This window comes from Dipodomys spectabilis, unplaced genomic scaffold (genome assembly GCF_019054845.1).
Source record: "Dipodomys spectabilis isolate Male_0828 unplaced genomic scaffold, ASM1905484v1 ptg000046l, whole genome shotgun sequence".
Lineage (NCBI taxonomy): Eukaryota > Metazoa > Chordata > Mammalia > Rodentia > Heteromyidae > Dipodomys > Dipodomys spectabilis.
The window spans coordinates 10,297,796-10,318,539 of record NW_024870723.1 but is presented as its reverse complement, the minus strand read 5'-3'; the positions used below and the strand labels follow the sequence as shown (position 1 = coordinate 10,318,539).

General features: G+C 36.6%; 1 protein-coding gene and 1 pseudogene across 1 annotated transcript in view; both read left to right on the top strand.

Moving 5' to 3' along the window:
* The window catches only part of Dennd1a (DENN domain containing 1A), a 480,539-nt gene that overhangs the window by 50,504 nt on the left and 409,291 nt on the right, over window positions 1-20,744 (top strand).
* LOC122107058 lies at window positions 6,364-7,075 on the top strand (annotated as a pseudogene).

Sequence of the window (20,744 nt, the reverse complement as noted above, 5' to 3'; positions counted from 1 at the left end):
AGTCATGCTCCCTCGACAAAGGGAGCTGGAGCTCTCTCTATTTGATTCACTGATATGTCCCTAATATCTAGTACCTATTAGTACCTATTTGTTGGTGCTTAACACAGAGAACTTCTATATTTAGATTAGCTTTTGCAGTCTTATCATTTTCAGTGGATTGAATGACTGTTCCATTCTCTTTGTTTAATGGAAATCTGTGTGTAGATCTAGGAGTGAGGGCATTTTGTTAAATGTAGGAGTTCTGTTGTCATTTTCTTTCTAAAGATTTTTCTTGAAGATGTTATTCTGCCTTTTCTATGAGCAGATGTGCTTAGGATGAAAAGTTTAAAGGAAGGCACACTCACATTTGTCCTACCATCAAGGAATGCCTTTTCCTCTCCATTTAGTAAGTGTCCATCAGACTTCTCCCAGTACAATGAGGCATTTACCCCAGGCCTTGACAGCAGCCTGTACTTTTTGCATTTTAGGCTTTCTTTTTTGCCACCCCTGGGAAATTGCCTGGTGGTCTGGCATCATGGAATTTGTGTCACTAAAAGCTGTTTTTCTGCTCTCTCTTTTAGCAGAAGCATAAATGTAGTGGTAAGAGCTTTGGACTTGGATCTGAATTGTAGCTCTGTAGCTAATAGCGGTTTGACCTTAGGGAAGTTACCCTTTTTTTTTTTTTTTTCTTATATGGGTTGAATTTTCTTATATGCAAGGTAAGTTTGATAATCCTTTTCTTTTAGGGTTGCCAAGAGAATTGAATAAAATACTAATTCTAAAACAGTGCTTAGTCAGTTTTCTTCTCTTGTCAAATCAATTCAAATCCTTGTTTTTCACTCTTTTCAGCTTCTTGACAACAAAAGGACAGTTTATTATTTTCCATAGCTTGGGAAGACTATAGAGGCTTTGAAATTCTTGGTAATGACTCCCCCCACCCCCCTTTTCTCTTTTGGTGAAGCAACATAGATGTTTGTTCAAATATTTCCAGCTCCATGGAAAACTTCTTTTTTAAGTTGATTAAAAAAATTATATAGTTAAAAGTCTTCCAGAATTTGAACTTAACAGTGAGGGTCTTCTAACACAGTTCCTGTGACCGTACTTGGGGTCGGGCAAGTAGAGTTGTGGGGTTGGGAGGATAGAGAGAGAGAGAAAAAAATGTGTGGTGAGAGAGATATTTTAACTTGCTTTTGTAACTTTATCTTTGCAATGCAATGTGCCAAAAGTTATTTCTCCCTAGGGAGTGCCTCTTTCAACAGTTTGTGAAGGCAGCATAAATTCTCACTTGTGCTCAAGGAAGATGGTAATACAATTTAGTACAACCAAACTTTTTTTTTTTAACTTGTTAGAAACCAAATGTGATTGCAATGGCAAAGTTGTCAGCACACTCAGTTTAACAAGTGTGCTAAGGATTAGTAAAGGAAATGTCGTTTACTCTGCAGCTTTTATGACAAAGAATTTAAAAGGTTTTGCTCTAAGCCCCACCATGTGTTTCTTCCTTTTCTCCAAAACATACCTCAAAGTTGAAAAGAGAGATGAATCTCTTTGGGAGAAACTATTAACTCTGAGGGAGTTTATCTTTGTTTGAGAGGAAGCAAAGCATTTACATTTGAATTGACTTTGAGTGTAGCTTGTGCCCTAATCTCATTCCTCCTAGAAGTTGGGAAGGAGTTTAAGTACTTCCTACTTTGTGTTCTGTTCCTTGTAGTGCCATCTTAATTTTCTTGGGATCATAAATTTTGTAGGTCACATTAAGCAAGCTTCTGGAGCACCGAACTTTGGCTGTCTAGAAATGATTTCTGCATATCTTGTAGTAGGGTCATTGGCGAGCATTGTCTCATTTTTTTTGTGCAGCACTGATTACTACAATAAATATGCTATAAAAAGACAAAAGACCTCTTATATCATCTTTATAATAACAATAAAAAATGAAGACAAAGAATTGTAGAAAGTTTGAGAAAGTGATAGACTACAGTCATCTGTCATTTCCACTTCTAAGTTTTGACTATTGCCAGTGGAAAACTTGCAATAGTTATACAGTTTAAATGACAGAAAGACCTCAATTTTTATCACAAAACTTTTTTTATTAGTTTTTTTTTTTTTGCCAGTCCTGGGGCTTGAATTCTGGGCCTGGGCACTACCAAGCTTCTTTTGCTGAAGGTTAGCACTCTACCACTTGAGCCACAGCGCCACTTTTGGCTTTTTCTATGTATGTAGTACTGAGGAATCAAACCCAGCACTTTGCCACTAAACCACAGTCCCAGCTCCTTTTATTAGTTTTTGATGGCTGCAACAGAGTTTTAGAATCAGTTCCTTATAATTAGATATGTAAATTCAATTCCTTTTGAAACAAGACAAAACTGTTGTTAAGTTTGTGGAATTGTCTTTGGGGGTGGGGATGGGGGCATGTACTGTAGTTTGAACCTAGGACCTCAAGCTTGTTAGGCAAGTGCCTAGTCAGCCACTGTAGATGCCCTCAGTTCAAGTTTTTGGCCTTTGAGGACAAATTTTATTGTCTTTGCCAGGAGGAAGGTAGAGGAACAGAGAAGACTGAAAAGGGCTGTGTCAAAGAGAAACTATATTATGGATGAAAATGTTTTTTTTTTTTAAAAGTCCCAAATGCATAAGCAACCTCAAAGTGAGTCATTTTCTTAGAGAAAAACAGAAGACACCTGGATGTATTAGTAGTTTGCTCTATAATTTAAGTACCATAACTTTAAGAAAGTCACATTTTAGATAATTTTAGGTTGCTTTTAATGCCTATTTTTCTTTTTAATCACTAAGTTTTACTATTCTGTTTTACTTGAGGAACATTTCTACTTATGGAGGATTTAGGTCATGTTGTTAGGCCAAACAACATAGAAACCACCTTCCTAAAGACTTGTCAATGGGAGAAATTCTTTGTATTTGCTGTCTTGTTTTCCTTGACAGCTGGGCTTTATTCTTGTATTGACTGTGAAATCTTCACCTCATAAGGATAAAATGTTCCTGGTAAAAATTTGTCTCTGTGGCTGGGGTTTCAGAGCATTCAGACTAGCCACAGATACAGGGTGTGAATTATATTTGATGGATGTCAGGTGAAGGAAACTTGTTGGGGCTATGGTTTTATTCATCCCAATGGCTATTTCTATGTTTTTGAGACAAGGTCTTGCTATGTTGCTCAGGCTGGCTCAAACTCTCAGTCTTCTTGCCTCAGCCTCTGAGTGCTGAGGTTGCAGGCATAGACTATGTCAGGTGTCCCAAGAATCTTTTGATTAAAAATAATTTAAAAAATTACTATTTTTTTTAATAGCTTGGGAAGCTAGCCTCTGTTCATTTCATAAAGGTTGGGACAAAAATTTTGCTTTTGCTCAAAGAGCCTATGTAGTATGGTACTAGCTTGAGAATGATTTTCCTGGCATCTGCATTGGACATATTTGGAAAAGAAAGCCTACTTGCATTGTGCTATTAAAAGTGTTTGTAAGTGTGCTTAGAAAATGGCAGCATTTATTGGTCTTGGCTGTCAATGTCTGCTGCTCCTGACTGTGTTTAACCAGAAAGGGAAACTCAGAGTAGAAAATGTCTCACTCCCAAGACTTTACAAGAAAACCCCTCTTTGTTGATTTATATATATATATTTTAAAGGAGCTTGACATCTTCATCAAGTTCACAGTGGGCTTGCTTTGTTTGCTTTCTCTTGAATGCTTGATAAGATTTTTCTTCTATTGTTTTGTGCAGCAAGAACAGATCTTTCCATGGCTGGGGTGGGTTTTTTGTAAATTCACAATATGGTCATTGTCTGGTGGTGAATAATTGTGGCTGCTTTTTGTACAACCAGAACTAAGGCTTTGGCTGTGAACAGATTCCTTCTTAGCGTGAAAAGGGACTAATCCATGTAAATACAGCCCCCAAATAAAGCTTTACAGAAAAAGGGGAAGGCCGCTAAGCAGGAGGGCACAGGTCAGCAATTTAACCTTTAACCTAACAAATAAGAAGCATGAAAGTTCCAGAATTGGTTTACAAAAGAAAGCTCCTGTGATCTGTCAGTTTTTCTTTTCAGGAGGGAACTGGGTGAGAGATCTGACTGACAGCTAGTGCCTTTTAACTGCAGAGTGAAATTAACTGCCAAATTGAAACTTGAATATTTGAAGGAGAATTTTTCTTAAATAAATTGAGGTGACAGAATAGCTGTATAAGCATCGGTCAGGGTCTTACGTGGGATCTTTACCCTGGAAGTGTGTGTGGGTTGGGCAGGATAGAGTTTAAGATCTGGCTACAGTTAGGACCCCTTACAAATTTAATAAAAAAATCTGTGGTCTGACTCTTATCAGCCAAATTAGACATGAACTTTGCAGTTTAAGGCCTACTGAAACTCTTTTGCCTTTTCTAGTATTACTACTGATATCCTTGGTAGACATTTCATGGCTCCATAAATTAATTGCAGCCTTTACTGAGCTTTTAAAAATGTAATTAATGTTTTCCCCAAAAGACCCATCTTGAGATTTCATAACATGTACAACACTTACAACTTGATGCCTTATTGGAAACTCACAGTGTGATACAGAGCACTGTGAAGCCAGGATGAAGGCTGCTTTCAAGTACAGCTGTTTTGTTCCTCTTGTTTTTAGGAGAGTAAACTAAGTTGAGTAAACTAAGACAGCGGCAAGTGAAGTACAAGTGTTTATTGGGCAATACATTGAGGAAATGGGAGGTTGAACAAAATGAGGGATTTCCTATTTTCTAAATGGGCTAGAAGAGCTAATAAAATAAGGTTTGTGCTAAGTGGTGAGTTTTATGTTGTTATATTCATTTACAAACTTTGCAAACAGTTTGTATTTATTTAATCACAACAGGTAATCTTGTTAATGAGTGTTAGTTTTTGCTTGAAGCTTAATGCATTTGAAGTCAGCCCTTCTATCTCACTATGAAGAATTCTGTAACTGATAAAAACTTTAATTACTAAGAGTTATTCAAATTAAAAAGAAACAATGAACTAATGACTTCAAAGTTGGCTCCCTATAGATTAATAAGAATAATTATTATACAGTGTAACTCTACTGTGGAAAGAAAGGAACAGGGATGATACTGAGTTTTCCTGTTGTCCTTAGTGCATTAGTGTTGGTTGTTTAACACTTGTTCTTTCTAAAGGTGTATTGGGTCACCTCAGCTTCTCCAAAGTTTAAAGGAACCAAAACAACACAAAGCTGCAGATTATGAGGAGCTCACATAGTTCCTCTCATTTCTTTTTGCTTTTCTGGTTACCATAATTTAATGCTGTTATTTGAGCAACTTTTAAAAGCACAACTGAGACGATAGCATTCCCCTCCATTTACCTTTCTGTGGTTTTACTTCATGCTAAAGCCAAGTTCAATATGAAGTCTTCCATGATCCATCTTCGATATATCTAGTTTCATCTTAACCATTTCTGTTCCTCCTAAATATGCATTTCCAACATGTCTCAACTCAATTTCATGAATGTTTTCTATTTGTATATTATATTGGAAAGACAGAAGAAGGGTTAATATATTTATGTACAATAATTACATTACAATATATTATACAATAATGTATTAACATATTTATATAACATATATATGTATATATTTTTTTCTTTATGCCAGTCCTGAGGCTTGAACTCAGGGCCTGGGTGCTGTCCCAGAGCTTTTTTGCTCAAGGCTAGACCTCTATCAGGGCTAGACCTCTATCAGTTGAACTACAGCTCCATTTCCAGCTTTTTGGCACTTAATTGGAGATAAGAATTTCACAGACTTTCCTGCCTGGGCTGGTTTTGAACTTCAGTCCTTAGTTCTCTGCCCCTCCAGAGTAGCTAGGATTAAAGGCATGAGCCACCTGTGCACAGTTTGGGCTAATATTTTTAACCTGGTCAATGCGATGATGCTTTGAGAATTGCTGGCATTGTATAGGCTTTTTTTATTAAGCATTCTCTGTGTGTGTGTGTGCGTGTGTGTGTGTGCGTGAGCGCGTGTGCGCGATGCCTCAGTCCTTTTTGGCTTTAGTAATTTTTTAGGTAGAATTTTTGCTCAGGGCAGGCCTCAGACTTGGATCCATGTACTTGTGGCTTCCTATATGCTGGGATTACAGACGTATAACAGCTTTATTGTTGAGATGGGGGTCTTATTAACTTTCTACTCTGGCTGGTCTCAAACTGCAATTCTCCTAACCTTTGCCTTCTGAGTAGCTGGTATTCTAGCCATTGAGCTTGGCTTCCTTGTTCTTTTATTTAATCTTAACAGTAATATGGGCAGTGTTTACTCAGAGGTATTCAGTAGATATCTGAATGTATGGATGAGTAAATGAGTGAAAATGTGTAGTCAGAAAACTAGAATTTTGGGTGTCACTACTGTGTGTGGCTCCTGCGTACTGTTATGTCAACTCCTCTGAACTATGCTGAAAGTAGCATCCTGGTCAGTTGTCTGCTTGGACATTTGGGACTGAGAGGAATATTACAATACTGAGAAGTCCCTCCACGTCTGCTACTGTTTGTGTGGCTAGATGGTCCTGATGCTAGATTGTCAGAGAAATTACCCATGAGGTCCTGGGACTGATCTTGTGCGATTGATGCTGCCAAACATGACTAAAAATTTTGTAACAGAAGATGAGATTATGTACCTTCAGAGACCTGAAGGCATTGAAGAAATGTGTGAAGTATGGACTACTGCTTTTCTACCAATCCCAACCAAAGAATAAAGGCTCTTGTGACCTTTATTGTGGATGGAGCCATAGTGAAGTTTGGTCAGTGTTTGGGGAAAATGGAAAAAAAAAAAATATATATATATATACTTTTATATATATATATATATATGTATATATATATATATATATAGACACACATACATACATACATACTCAGAAACAAGAGCTTCCTAAGAAGATGATGTTGACCAAGAGATCTAAAGACATGGGCAAGTTCAGCCCTGTTACCATGTCTACTATTGATAAAGAGGAAGAAGAGATTGAGGCTAGGGAAGTTGCTGACTCCTATGTAAAAAATGCCAAAGTAATTGAATAGTTGGAGTACAAAGGTATGGGCAAAAGGTGACTGCAAGAGCTAAGAAAGCAGAAAATGAAGGCACTGATTGACAATGAATTTAAGTGACTAGGATCTTTCTCTGAGCCCAGGCTGGAGGCAGGCACTTAAATCATGAAGAAAAGTAGCTTTTTGATTACACAGATTGGTTTCTATTTATGCTCAAGGAGAAGGATTTACTTTGCTTCTCATTTACTACTATATTTAGTGGGGTCTTCAAGTCCATTTAACCTGCTTTGTAGGAGATGGATTAGTCTTTGTGTAAATTTTGTGTTTTTTTTCTATTTGATGTAAATTTCTTCAGTTGTGTAGAAACTTTATTAATACATCAATGATTTTTTTAAACTAGAATTTCACTCCAAATTCTTCTTATTAGGTGCATAGTTTTAGATAAATAATTTAACTTATCTAGATCTAATGGTGAACTTATTTGCTAATCTGTAAAATTAGGTTTGTAATTTGCCTTACTTGTCATACAAGATGGAATGAGGACTGAATGAAAGAATATATATTAGATAAAAATGTTTTCCAAGCTGTAACCTCATGCAAATATTGCTGTTGTCAAGTCTTAATTCATTCCATGTCCTGTAAGTTAAGAGAAAGCATTAATAGGTTGCAGAAATTATGTTTTAATTATGGAAAGGACATTAGAATGATCTTGTTCACATAATGTTAATGTATTCATCTATTTTGATAGAATACAAAAATACCGTACCCTTGTCTTCTTTCATAAAGAAAATATTAGGTCCTTACTTTTAGTTAGCACAGATCATAAACTAAGGTATCTGGATGTTCAAATGCAGGGTTTAGAAGCTCTACTTGGATATATATTCTTCAGTGGCTCTCAGAAACCTTGCATTCTAGCTCTGTGTATTATGGATGATTTTGTGATGTATTATTACCTTTGTGTACATTTTATTTGCTATTATTACCTTTAACATTCGTTACCCTCCTTTTGTTTTCCCTTTGTTCTTACTCCTTTGGTTTATATGTACTTAAAAAAAATCCTTTTATGTATATGTATTTTTGCAAGTCACCTCAAATTGTTTATGGGATGTGATGAATGTAAACTCTTAGTGTGATCTTAGTCACCTCTTGGTTTCTACTGTCACCTACAGACTGATAATTGTTGTCTTTGCCGTTGGCCCAGACTCCAAAGTGTTGGTTGCAAGGTCTGGATCCTCAGCTCTGTCAGTAGCTGTTTTTACATGTACCACAGGCACGTATACACATGCATACATGCACACATGCATACATGTACACACATATATATCCTTTCTGCATTGCTAGCTGCCTAGCAAAACAAATAATCCTAAACACTTTGTTCTAGTCTACCGTCTTGTTAGCAGTTAGTAGTACCCTTTCACCTGCTGCCAGAAACCTGAAACTCATCTTGATTGCCTCTTCCTGATATACCAAAATATATTTTTCTCAAGCTTTAGAAAATATTTAAATATATTTAAATCAAGCATGTAGATCCAGCAAAGTAATTACACTGCAAAAAGCTTTTCCCACTTTTTCCAGTTGAGAATAAGTTGATTCTTCTACAAAATGACAATATGATCATTAGAAGGAGGGAATTAACATTGATACAGTCCTGTTCTCAGGGTTTTGCCAGTTGTCCTAGCAATGTTCTTTAAGCACAATTCAGTTCAGAATCTCTAGTTAGAAAGAAATTTCATGTTTCTTTATTAATCTCCTTCAGTTTGTACCAGTCTTCAGTCTTTCCGTGATTTTCATGACCTTGATTGACATTTGCAGATTGCAGGCCTCAATTTTGGTTTGTCTGATGTTTTATTTTTGGTAGACTTAAATATCTTTGGAATATCTTAGAAGTAATGCTGTGTGTTTTTTTTTTATATATACAGTTTCATTCTGTAATGTTATGATCACTAGATCTCTTGATTAAGGTATTGTTTGCCAGGCTTCTCTATGAAAAGTTACCTCTTTGTCATTAATGTGTTCATTTTTTTGTGGAGAGTACTGGGGCTTGAATGTAGGGCCTCTGGTTTGTGCTTGTCTTTTTTGCTCAAGGCTAGTGCTCTGACACCTCTACTTTCACTGATTAAGTGGAGATAAAGTTTTCCTGCTTGGGTTAACTTTGAACTACAGTCCTCAGATTTCACCCTTCTGAGTAGCTAGGATTACAGGCCTCACTCACTAGTGCCCAGATTCTGGATATAAAATGTCTTCCAAAAAGCTTTTAGTGTTGACATCTTGGTCCCCAACTATGGATCTTGTCATTATCATTGAGAGCTGATTGGATCATGGTGATTGGATCTGACTTCTTCAGTGGATTAGTCCACTAATAGATTCATAATGGTGGTATTGGGAAGTGGTAGAAGCATTTGGAGAAAAGGCCTAGTTGGAGAAGATAGTGCACTGAGGATATACCTTCTCAATGGCCCTTTCCTCTCAGCTTCTTGGCCTCCATAATGTAAACAGCTTTCCTCTTCTATAAAGCTTGTGTTGCCATGTTATTCTCCCTCACTATAGGTCCATACCAATGGAACTAGTCAATTCTATCCTGAAACCTCCAAAACCATGAGCCAAAATAAGTTTTAAATTGTCAGGAATTTTGTTATAATGATGAAAGAAATCACCTAACACACTGAATCTTTATTATGCTAAAAGAAAATTCTCTTGGAAACCTTCACAAGAAGATGTGTTTTCTAAAAACCTGTGTATTAGCAGTAGCTAAGTAACTAATAGTTCACAATTTCAGTGTCTTTCATTTAAGGTATTTAATAAATACTGTTTTTAAGGAAGCATTGTTTTTCTTCTTCCTTTACTCACCAGGATAGAGTCAATTCTGTCCTGTTTTGTCTTTGTAGTGTGTGTGTGTGTGTGTGTGTGTGTGTGTGTGTGTGTGTGTGTGTGTGTGTGTGTGTGTGTGTGTGTGTGTGTGTGTGTGTGTGTGTGTGTGTGTGTGTGTGTGTGTGTGTGTTTGCGCGCGCACGCGCGCTCATGTATGACCTGGGTACTGTCCCTGAGCTTTTTTTCCCTTTTGTTCAAGGCTAGTGCGCTGTCACTTGACCCATAGCTCCAGTTTTTCTTTTTTTTCTTTGTAGTTAGATATAAGAGTTCCCTGCTCCGGGTTGAATTCGAACTGTCATTCTCAGATCTGAGTCTCCTGAGTAGCTAGAATTATAAGTGTGAATCCCTGCCATCTGGCTATGTCTTTGTAATTTATTATTTTTTGGGGGGGAGGAGGGGTTGGTCGTGGGGCTTTGAACTCTGGGCTTGGGCGCTGTCCTTGCACTCTTCAGCTCAAGGCGAGTGCTCTACTGCTTAAGCCACAGCGGCACTTCTAGTTTTCTAGTGGTTTATTGGAGATGAGTCTCATGTAGGTCTGGGAAGGTGGCTCAGTGGTAGAGTGTTTGCCTTGCATGCATGAGGCCTTGGGTTTGATTCCTCAGCACCACATAAGCAGAAAAAGCTGAAGTGGCACTATGGCTCCACGACTGACAAAAAAAAAAAAGAGTCTCACTTGACTTTCCTGCCCAGGCTGGCTTTGAACCATGATCCTCAGATCTCAGCCTTCTGAGTAGCTAGGATTACAGGGTGAGCCACTGGCGCCTGGCTGTCTTTGTAATTTTTTACAAGCCATTTTCGCTCACATTAATCATTGCTTTTGAGCTGCATTTTGCTGTTCTAATTCAGGTTTGTAGGCCAGTGCTTTGGGAAAGTTTTCAAGGATTAGTCTTGAGTTTCATTCCATATACTTCTGTGGTCTTTTAAGTTGAACATTTAAAAATCTTTAATTGCTCAGCATTCCTAAATGTGTGAAGATTACCTTACAGGTGGACTGGGAAAGTGATGTTGTATCCATCTGCTGCATTTGGATGAGTCAGTGACAGTCTGTGCTTTCTTCATATACTTAGTCATAAATTCAAACAAATATTTGAAGGACTGTATATCTTAGCCAATTTTCTGTTGCTGAAGCAAAATACTTGAAGCTGAATATTAGCAAGAAAGTAGATGGACACTGGTCAGTTTTAGAGGCTGAAAGTCCCCAAATCGGGCTTAGCAGGAAGGTTTCTTGGCTGGTGGTATCACAATGATGGGGATTACATGTGAAATTGTAATGAGATCATAATGACTCAAGAAGGCGGGAGATTTAGGAGCCAGTTCACTTTTGAGAGAACTAACTTACTTTGAGAGACCAGCACTAATCAGCTCTGAGGGCAATACCTTATGATCTGATTACCTTGTACTAGGTCCTTTCTCTTGCTAGTTAATAGCAGATAGACTTTCAAGGACTTTCTGCCAGGGCTGGTTTCCACCTTTATCCTTAGACTTGAGCCTCCTAAGTAGCTAAGATTGCAGGCATGAACTGCCAGTGCTCAGCTTAGACAATCAGTCTTGTTCTTTAGTTAGCAATGATATATGTTCAGAAATGGTATTTTCTTAGATCTTGCATAGGATCCAGCTATTTGAGATTATGTTTCTCACCACTCTTTTCTTTCTTTATTTTGGAACTTTGATTAGACATATTAAACTTTCTCCTTTTACAATTTTAAATTATACTTTCTGTTTTCAGTCTGTTCCTGCTGCATTTTATGATTTTTATCATATCTTTCCCTGGTTTACTATTTCTATCTTCAACTATATCTGATCACTGTTAAAGTTTAATGCTTTATTCTAATTTTAAGCATTTTAATTAAGATATAAATTATACATTATACAATTTTTCCATTTAGTGAAAATTCAATAGTTTTGTTGTTTGGTCCGATCGTGGGCCCTGAACTCTGAGCCTGGGCGCTGTCCCTCAGCTCTTCAGCTCAAGGCTAGCACTCTACCATGTGAGCCATAGTGCCACTTCTGGCTTTTTTTTTTTTTTTCTGCTTATGTGGTGCTGAGGAATCGAACCCAGGGCCTCATGCATGCAAGGCAAGCACTCTACCACTGAGCCACCTTCCCAGCCCAATTCAATAGTTTTGATATATTACATTAATTTTGTTTTTTTTTTTTTTTGGGGTCCGGTCGTGGGGCCTGAACTCTGGGCCTGGGCGCTGTCCCTCAGCTCTTCAGCTCAAGGCTAGCGCTCTACCACTTGAGCCACAGCACCACTTCCGGCTTTTTTCTGTTTGCTTATGTGGTGCTGAGGAATCGAACCCAGGGCCTCAGGCATGCAACTCAAGCGCTCTACCACTGAGCCACCTTCCCAGCCCAATTCAATAGTTTTGATATATTACATTAATTTACTTAAATTGTGAGGACATGGATTTATCTTATCAGCTATGTCCTCATTTATATAAATGGGACATATATGTACATATTCCTATAAAATTTCCATTTTATATGTATTACACAATTTGCCATTTCAGAATACTTAAGTTTATAATTCAGTGACATTAATTTTATTGACACTGTTCAGCAAGATATCACTCTCCATTATCAAAACTCTTTCATCTTCTCAAATAGAAACCTTGTAACCATTAAGAAATAAATTTTTGGGTCTGGGAAGGTGTCTCAGTGGTAAAGTGCTTGCCTTGCATGCATGAGGCCCTGGGTTTGATTTCTCAGCACTCACATAAGCAGAAAAAGCCAGAAGTGGTGCTGTGGCTCAAGTGGTAGAGTGCTGGCTTTGAGCTGAAGAGCTGAGGGACAGCACCCAGGCCCAGAGTTCAGGCCCCATGACTGACAAAAAAAAAAAAGAATTTTTTTATTTTGTCTCCTACCTACCGTAGCCCTTGGTAACCTCTAATTTATTTTCTGTCTCTATGAATTTGCCTATTCTAAATTTCTTATATGAATGGAACAATAGTTATCTTTTTTTGGGGGGTGGGCAGTCCCAGGACCTGGGTGCTGTCCCTGAGCTTCTTTTGCTCAAGGCTAGCACTCTACCACTTGGGCCACAGCTTTAATTCTGGCATTTTTGTTAATTTATTGGAAACAAGAGTCTCACGGACTTAACTGCTTGGTCTGGCTTTGAACCATGATGCTCTCATCCAGCCTCTTGAGTAGTTAGGATTACAGGCATGAGACACCAGCACCCAGCTCATTATTTGTCTTTGTTTGGTTTATGTTATCTTAATATTTTTAAGGTTTAACCATGAAGCATTTATCAGAATTTTATTTCTTTCATTGGTGAATAATAAGCCACTATATGTTGTTTACTTCTTTATTTATTGATGATACTTGGATTGTGTCCACTTTTGGAAATTGTGAATAAAGTTACAGTGAACAATGTTATAGTAATGTTAAAATTGTTATTCCAAACACAATGTTGTACTGTTTGGAATATCACTTCTTGCTTTTAATTCCTTTGGGTATTAAAAAATATTCACCTAGGAGTGAAGTTGCTAAGATCATATTGTAATTCTGCTTTCAGTTTTTTTGAGAGAAAATTGTTTTCCATAGCAGCTGCACTATTTGCTGGTAGGTCAGCAAATGTGTGAGGGTTCTAAGCTTTCCACATCTTTTTCAGTTCTTGCTGTGGATCTTCCATTTTTGTTATTTCCATCTAGTGGGCATGACGTGGTATCTCATTGTGGTTTCTTTTGCATTTCTCTAATGGCTACTGATGTAGAGCATGTTTCTGTGTGTTTATTAAGCATTTGTTGTAGAAATATCCTACAGATCCTTTGTCAGTTAAAAAAATTGGGTCACTTTAAAAAACACTGTGTTGTAGGAGTCCTTTATATAGTCTAGGTCTAAATGTCTTATATATGAATGGTTTGCAAATACTTCTTCCCATTTTGAAGGGAATCTTCCCCTTTCTTACTAGTGTCATCTGAAACTCAGTCTTTTTAATTTTTGTTTTTTAACTTTGTTTTTTCTGCTCCATGGTTGTGTTAAGAAATCCATGTCAATAGTAAAGTTATGAAGACATGATATATTTTTAATTTGTTGTCTTTATGTGTTATAAAGAAGGAATGTAACTTCATTCTTTAGTATGTGGTTATACAATTGCCTTAACAATTGTTGAAAAGGCTCTTCATCATTGAATTATTTTGGCTCCTTTGTTAAAGCTCAGTTGACAGTTAACAACCAACAATTGTCAGTATTTCTGTGCTCTCAATCCTATTTCTATCCTTATGTTAATACGAAACTATCTCAATTATTGTGGCTTTGTAATTTGGAAATGAAGTGTTTAAATCTTCCAATTTTGTTCTTTTCAAGATTGTTTGGCTAGTTCCAGATAAATTTTAGGATCAGCTTGTCATTTTCTACAAAAAGGCCAGCTGGGATTTTGATAGAGATAATTGAATGAGTAGATCCATTTGGAAAGCCTTGTTATCTTCATAAGTCTTCCAGTTTATGAATATAGCTGTCTTTCTATTTGTTTAAGTAATCTTTCTATTTGTTTTTTTTTTTGTTTTTGTTTTTTGGGTCCCGTCATGGGGCGTGAACTCTGGGCCTAGGCGCTGTCCCTCAGCTCTTCAGCTCAAGGCTAGCGCTCTACCACTTGAGCTACAGCGCCACATCCAGCTTTTTTCTTTTTGCTTATGTGGTGCTGAGGAATCGAACCCAGGGCCTCTGGCATGCAAGGCATGCGCTCTACCACTGATCCACCTTCCCAGCCTAATCTTTCTATTTGTTTAGGTAATGTTTAAAACATCTTGTTTTCCCACCTAAAGGTATTTTTGTAGTTTTCAGAGTACAAATTTTGTAATTTTCTAATTAGATTTACTTTAAATCTATCTTATTCATTTTGATGTCGTTTTAATTAGAATTTAGATTTTTAAATATCATTTTTGTATTGTTGATTGGCAAAGTATGAAAATGTAGCTGATTTTTGTATAATGGCCTTTTATCCTGTGACCTTGGTAAATTGTTCAGTAGTTCCAATAGTTTTTAGTGGAGTTCTTTGTATTTTCCTTTTTTTTTTTTTTCTTGTAGGCTATGTGTCTTGAACTCTGGGCGCTGTCCTTGAGCTCTTTTGCTCAAGGCTAGTGTGCTACCACTTTGAGCCACAGCTCTACTTCTGGTTTTCTGGTTAATTGTAGATAAGAGTCTTAAGATACTCTTGCTCTGGCTGGCTTTGATCCAGATCTCAGATCTCAACCTCCTGAGTAGCTAGGATTACAAACGTGAGCCCTGAACCCAGCTCATTAGTTTCTTTTTGTTGTAAAATTACTGTGGCTGAACCTCCAATGCAGTGCTAACTAAAAGTGATAGGAATGAATATCTTTGCCTTGTTTTTCATCCTAAATGGAATCAAGTCATTCATTCTGTCACCATCAGGTCATTCAAGTTTTTTTTTTTTCATATCTAGTTTGAACTGTTTAGTGAATTTTTTTTTTTGGGGGGGGGATCAGTTGTGGGGCTTGAACTCAGAGCATGGGTGCTATTTCTGAGCTCTTTTGCTCAAGAGTAGCATTCTACCACTTTGAGCTATATATAGCGCCACTTCTGTGGTGATTTTTTTTTTTTTAAGTGGTTAATTGGAGATGAGAATCTCACTGGGACTTTTTTTGCCCAGTGGCTTTGAACTGTGATCCTCATATCTCAGCTTCCTGAGTAGCAAGGATTAGAGGCTTGAGCTTTTAGCGCTTGACTTGTTCAGTGATTTTTGTCATCAAAAGATAGACTTAGTCAAATTTTTTTTGGTGATGATCATATGACTTTGTTCATTTTCTTGATATGGTTTTATTTGCTTGATTTAATTAAATCAAATACATTGGTATTAATTAAAAAGTTAATTAATATGATTTTATTTAGTTTTTCGATGTGAAACCACTGTTGCATTCTTAGACCAAATGTTATTAGGTCATGATATATAATGCTTTTTTAGTATTGCTAGATTTAGTTTGCTTGTCATTTTTTTTATTTCTGCAGTTTCATTATGATGTATGAATTTTCTTTTAGTAACATAATAATACTGGTTTATAGAATGAATTGGGAAGTTGTTCTCCCTTTCTATTTTACTTTTTTGGGAGTTTTTGGTAAATTGGAATTAGTCTGTATTATTCTTATTATATTATTTTTGGTAGTATTGTACTGGAGTTTGAACCCAAGGTTTCATACATTTATGTAAACATTCCAATATCTGAAATATGCCCCTGCCCTAATTTTTCTTTAAATGTTAGGTGGAGTTCACCCACTGGTTGTCAAAAGTTTTAAAACTGGTGATTCAATCTCTTGTGTAGGTCTCTTCAGATTTCTGTTTTTTCCTGAGTCAGTTTTGGTAGTTTGTATTTTTCTAAAATTTTTCATTTCATTTAAGTTAATATAATTTGTTGAAACACATTTGTTAGTAGGATTCTCTTGTCCCTTTTATTTATGTAAATTTAGTCTTATGTATAATTTTCCTTAGTCTTCCTGATTGTCCAAGCAGTCTAAGTTTCTTCCTTTGCATCCCATAGAGTGTCTACATTTTTGTCCCTGTGCTTTAAAGGGTAATTCAGCATTTTGTTTATCTCTTTTTGTCTAAGGATTTGAAACACGAACACGATACAGTTTCTTTAGAATCATATGTCAAATAAGTTAATGAGGTATGAACATTTTCTCTGTGCACTCTAGCTATTTGCTTATCTCAAAGTTATGTGAGATTCAAAGTGTCTATGCCCAATAACCCCAACTAAGATATAGCCTATTTTCAGTATGTCTCAAATTAAAAAATTGAGTATGTAAGTTGAAAACCTACTACCATCATCCTGGTCATCTACCTTCCTACTAACCTTTGCTAGTCAATGTATCAGGCAAAAGTTTGATTGGTTTACAATTCCCATCTCAAGTATTATCATACTGAAATCTCTCTCAGCCCCCTCCCTCACTCTTTCACCCTCTCACTCTCCCTCCCCCATCTCCTTCTCCCACCCCCCTTCTTCCCCTATTCTCCTAATCATTTAGATCTCATATCAGACATTAGATCAGGGAAACCTATTCATTTGCCCAAAGTAAATTTGTTTTTTTTTTTTTTTTCTTTTTGGTACCAGTCCTGAGGCTTGAACTCAGGGCTGGGCATTGTTCCTGAGCTTTTGTGTTCAAGACACAGCTCCACTTCTGACTTTTTTGGTGATTGAGATAAAAGTCTCACAGATTTTCCTTCCTTCCAACTGCAATCCTCCTGAGTGCTAGTTACAAGCATGAGCCACTGACCCCTTAAATCAATAAACTTGTTTTTATATTGTTTGCTCTTATAGCACTCGTCATGGCTTATAATTGTTACTTATGTTGTTATTAGTTTGTCCGAGCTTCTACTCTACTGGATCTCCCACTGTTTTTCTCGGTATATTATGACCAGTTACTTCTACCCAGAAACTTAATGAATATTTATGGAATGAATGAACTAGAGAACATGAGATAATTTATAGGGAAATGCCTTTACAATAAAAATTGCTGGAAAACATTTATTATTCTGATCTTTAGTTTATTGAATTGACAAGTTTTTTGTTTAGGTGAAGAGAAATACTAAATTCTTATGGTATTTAAGGATGACTCATTATGGGTAGAACGCTTATTGCTGATTAGGCTTTGTTTACTAGATTATGGAATTTATATAACAATAACTAGAGTAGGGTAAGGCCTCTGGAAAGCACTACAATACTTCCTAAATGACACCTTCTTGGTAATTATCACATTTGGTTTTATATTTCACTTAGCAAGCAAATGGGTTGCAGAAAGCCAAATTCTTGTATATATTTAAGTAAAGGTGATGACTTTCTTCACAATGGAGCAGAGACAAGTAGCTCCCACATTTGTTATTCTGAATGGAGCCTTGGGATGAAATTCTAAGCAGCAGAATGCCACTTAACATTCTGCATGCTATTTTACTCTTTAGTAGTATAATTGTAAAATGAGGCAATAAAACTGGAGAGAATATAATATTTATACCTGTGCAGGCACTTCACATGATAAAATGTCACTTGGGACTGTTTACTCTATGCTGGCTATTGGATAATGCCCCACCTGCCTAGTTGTGACAAGAGGTGCTGAGTGTTCCATAAATCTTGGAAAAAAGGTTAGTGTTGATATAATATAATTTCTTTTTTGATTGGAGGAAAATGAATACAACTTATGTGATAATAATAATGGCTACTCTTTAGGCATTTTTTTTAAATCAGCACAATGTTAGGCCCTTGGGAACTAGAGAGAGAGAGACAAAAAGGGAGAAAATATTTATATTCTTTTGCGTGTCAGTTATCCTGCTGTACACTTGACTTATAGCAGCTCTGCAGGTAGGTGGTGTTAGCCCCATGCATATATGACTGATTCTTGTTTATCTCATAAAAAAATTTCTAACAACCTCATTGGAGTTCTTTATAATTATCATGTTTAAACTTTGGTGCCTTTTTTCAAGTTTTTTTTTTTTTGAGAAAAAAATTAATGAGAAGAGACAAAGAAACATCAAAGAGCTTTTTCCTCTGATTGCTGTGTTAGAACTTTTGCCTGAAAATAGGTTACATTCCTTCTGTTTTCAGCTGAATCCTCATTAACTTTACATTTTAATGATGTCCAGGGCAAATTACACCATTTATGGTCAGTGCCTTAAAGGGATGCTTAAAGGAGACTTCAAAATTTTTCTTATGGAGTAGTGGGATATATTTACCCCCGAATAAAAATTAATCTAGCATTCTTAAAAAAATAAATAGAAAGGCAAAAAAAAGCCCTTGAAATATGGAGTTGGTTTTCATTTCCAACTATTGTAACAACTTAATTAAGACTAAATTATTTTCAGCTTAAGGTAAATTAACCATTGGATATAAGCATACTTACAATATTTGGATGTATGTAACTACTCTTACATTTATTTTTGAAAATAGTTTCATTTTCTCATTTACTTCAATTTAAATTCAATTTTACTGCTTAGCCTCAGAAATAATTCATAGGTAGTAGATGCTCAATAGGAATAAATGAAGACAGCTTCTCTGAGTTATGAAAAAGCAAGAGTGATTGAAATGCTAATATGTTGATGGACAGCTTGTATTTGCACAAGAATGAGGGAATATTCTGTAAGGTGGAACTCTTTTGCTGGATTCTAAATTATTTGATTTAAAAGAACAGTGTGAACTATGGAGCTGTGCTTTTTTCTCCATTGTAAAGTTTGAATGCTTAATTATTATTAGATGACAAATTAGAATAATGTTCCGTGTTGTGTCAGATACTATTATTTCCTTGACAATTATTTGATAAGTAGATTAAGGGAAATTCAGCCTATTGAGGAAACTGTAATCTTCAGAGTACCAGTCTACTACCAGATATTTTATAAGGCTTGTATTCCTATTTTTTTTTTAATTTTTAATTTTTTTATGGGGTTAAATCCCCTCCTTGGTCTAATATCCTTGTTATGGCTGTTTTGAGTGCAAGCAGTGGAATTCTACTAAAACTACCTTAAGAAGGTCAGGATGGGAATTGGAGAGTTCTGTTAATACAGTGAAGGAGAGGAAGAAAATTCAGCTGAGCTTCATGAGGATAAACTGGAACTGGAAATCCATGGACAGAGTTATCATGTCTTTGCTCATTGTCTCTCTCTCTCTCTCTCTCTCTCTCTCTCTCTCTCTCTCTTTTCTCCTTCACTGGCTTCCTTTGCTTATTACTTTATTCTGATGCAAGGTAGTCTAAATGACCTTTCAAGCTCCACTCATCAAGCTCCACAGATACTTTATCTGTGTCTATTCCCAAATGTTTGATTCTAGCATGCCTATTCCTGGATGACCTCTGGTATCTCAGGTTCTATAGATAGAGTAATGCACATAAAAAGATAATTTAGGCTAGGCACTGGTGGCTCATGCTTATAATCCTAGCTACTCAGGAGGCTGTGATTTGAGGATCATGATTTGAAGCCAGCCCCAGCAGGAAAGTTCATGAGACTCTTATTTTCAATCAACCACCAGAAAACTGGAAGTGGAGTTGTGGGTCAGAGTAATAGTACTAGCCTTGAGCAAAACAATGCACCGGGCCTGAGTTGAAGCCCCACAACCACCCCTTCCTACCCTTCCCCCCCTTGCCCCCAACACACGCACAAAGGATAATTTCTACTTAATGCTCTAGGGATTTCTCTATAAATGAAAATAGATGCCAATCATTTTCAATATTTGTAACCTGAGGAAATGAAGGTAGTATTCATGTGATGCCATTGAAGCCAGTGGCCATACTAGAGATTAATTTTGGGGCCATTACAGGGGTAGTATGAAAAAGGCACAGACATTTAGTAACTAGTGGATTGTTGATTTCAGTCTATGCCTGTCCTTTGATGCTTCCAAGAGAAGCATGTGTCTATATCTTTATTTAAAGGGATATTAGTTGTAGTTCTGGAATGTTGAACTTCTACTGCAACAATGTTTTGCTTCAGTGTGGGTTGGTTAAAAGTTTAAGTTCTAGTTCAGGTACATGCATTTATGAGCTGTATGATGATAGGTGGTGTAAGTTCGCTTTTTCTTATTTTTAATATATAAAATGAGATTATTATTGAGGCCTATCTTAGAGGAATGAAAAAGATAGAACAGTTAGCTTTTTCTTACTTTTAATGTATAAAATGAGATTATTAGTGAGGCCTAGCTTAGAGGAATCAAAAGGATAGTCTTTTCTTTCTTTTTCACAGATTTTCCTGCCCAGGCTGGTTTTGAATGGTGATCCTCAGATCTCAGCTCCTGAGTAGCTAGGATGATAGGCATGAGCCACCGGTGCCCGGCTCAATAGTACAGTCTTTGCCACAACATGTGCTCCTGTAATGAAATCAACTGAGGCAACTGATAAAAAGAATAGTGTTAGAGTATCAGAAGCTCATCTATTTCAAACATATTTTTTTTATTACATAGTACTACATTATCATAGTCCTTACTAGAAG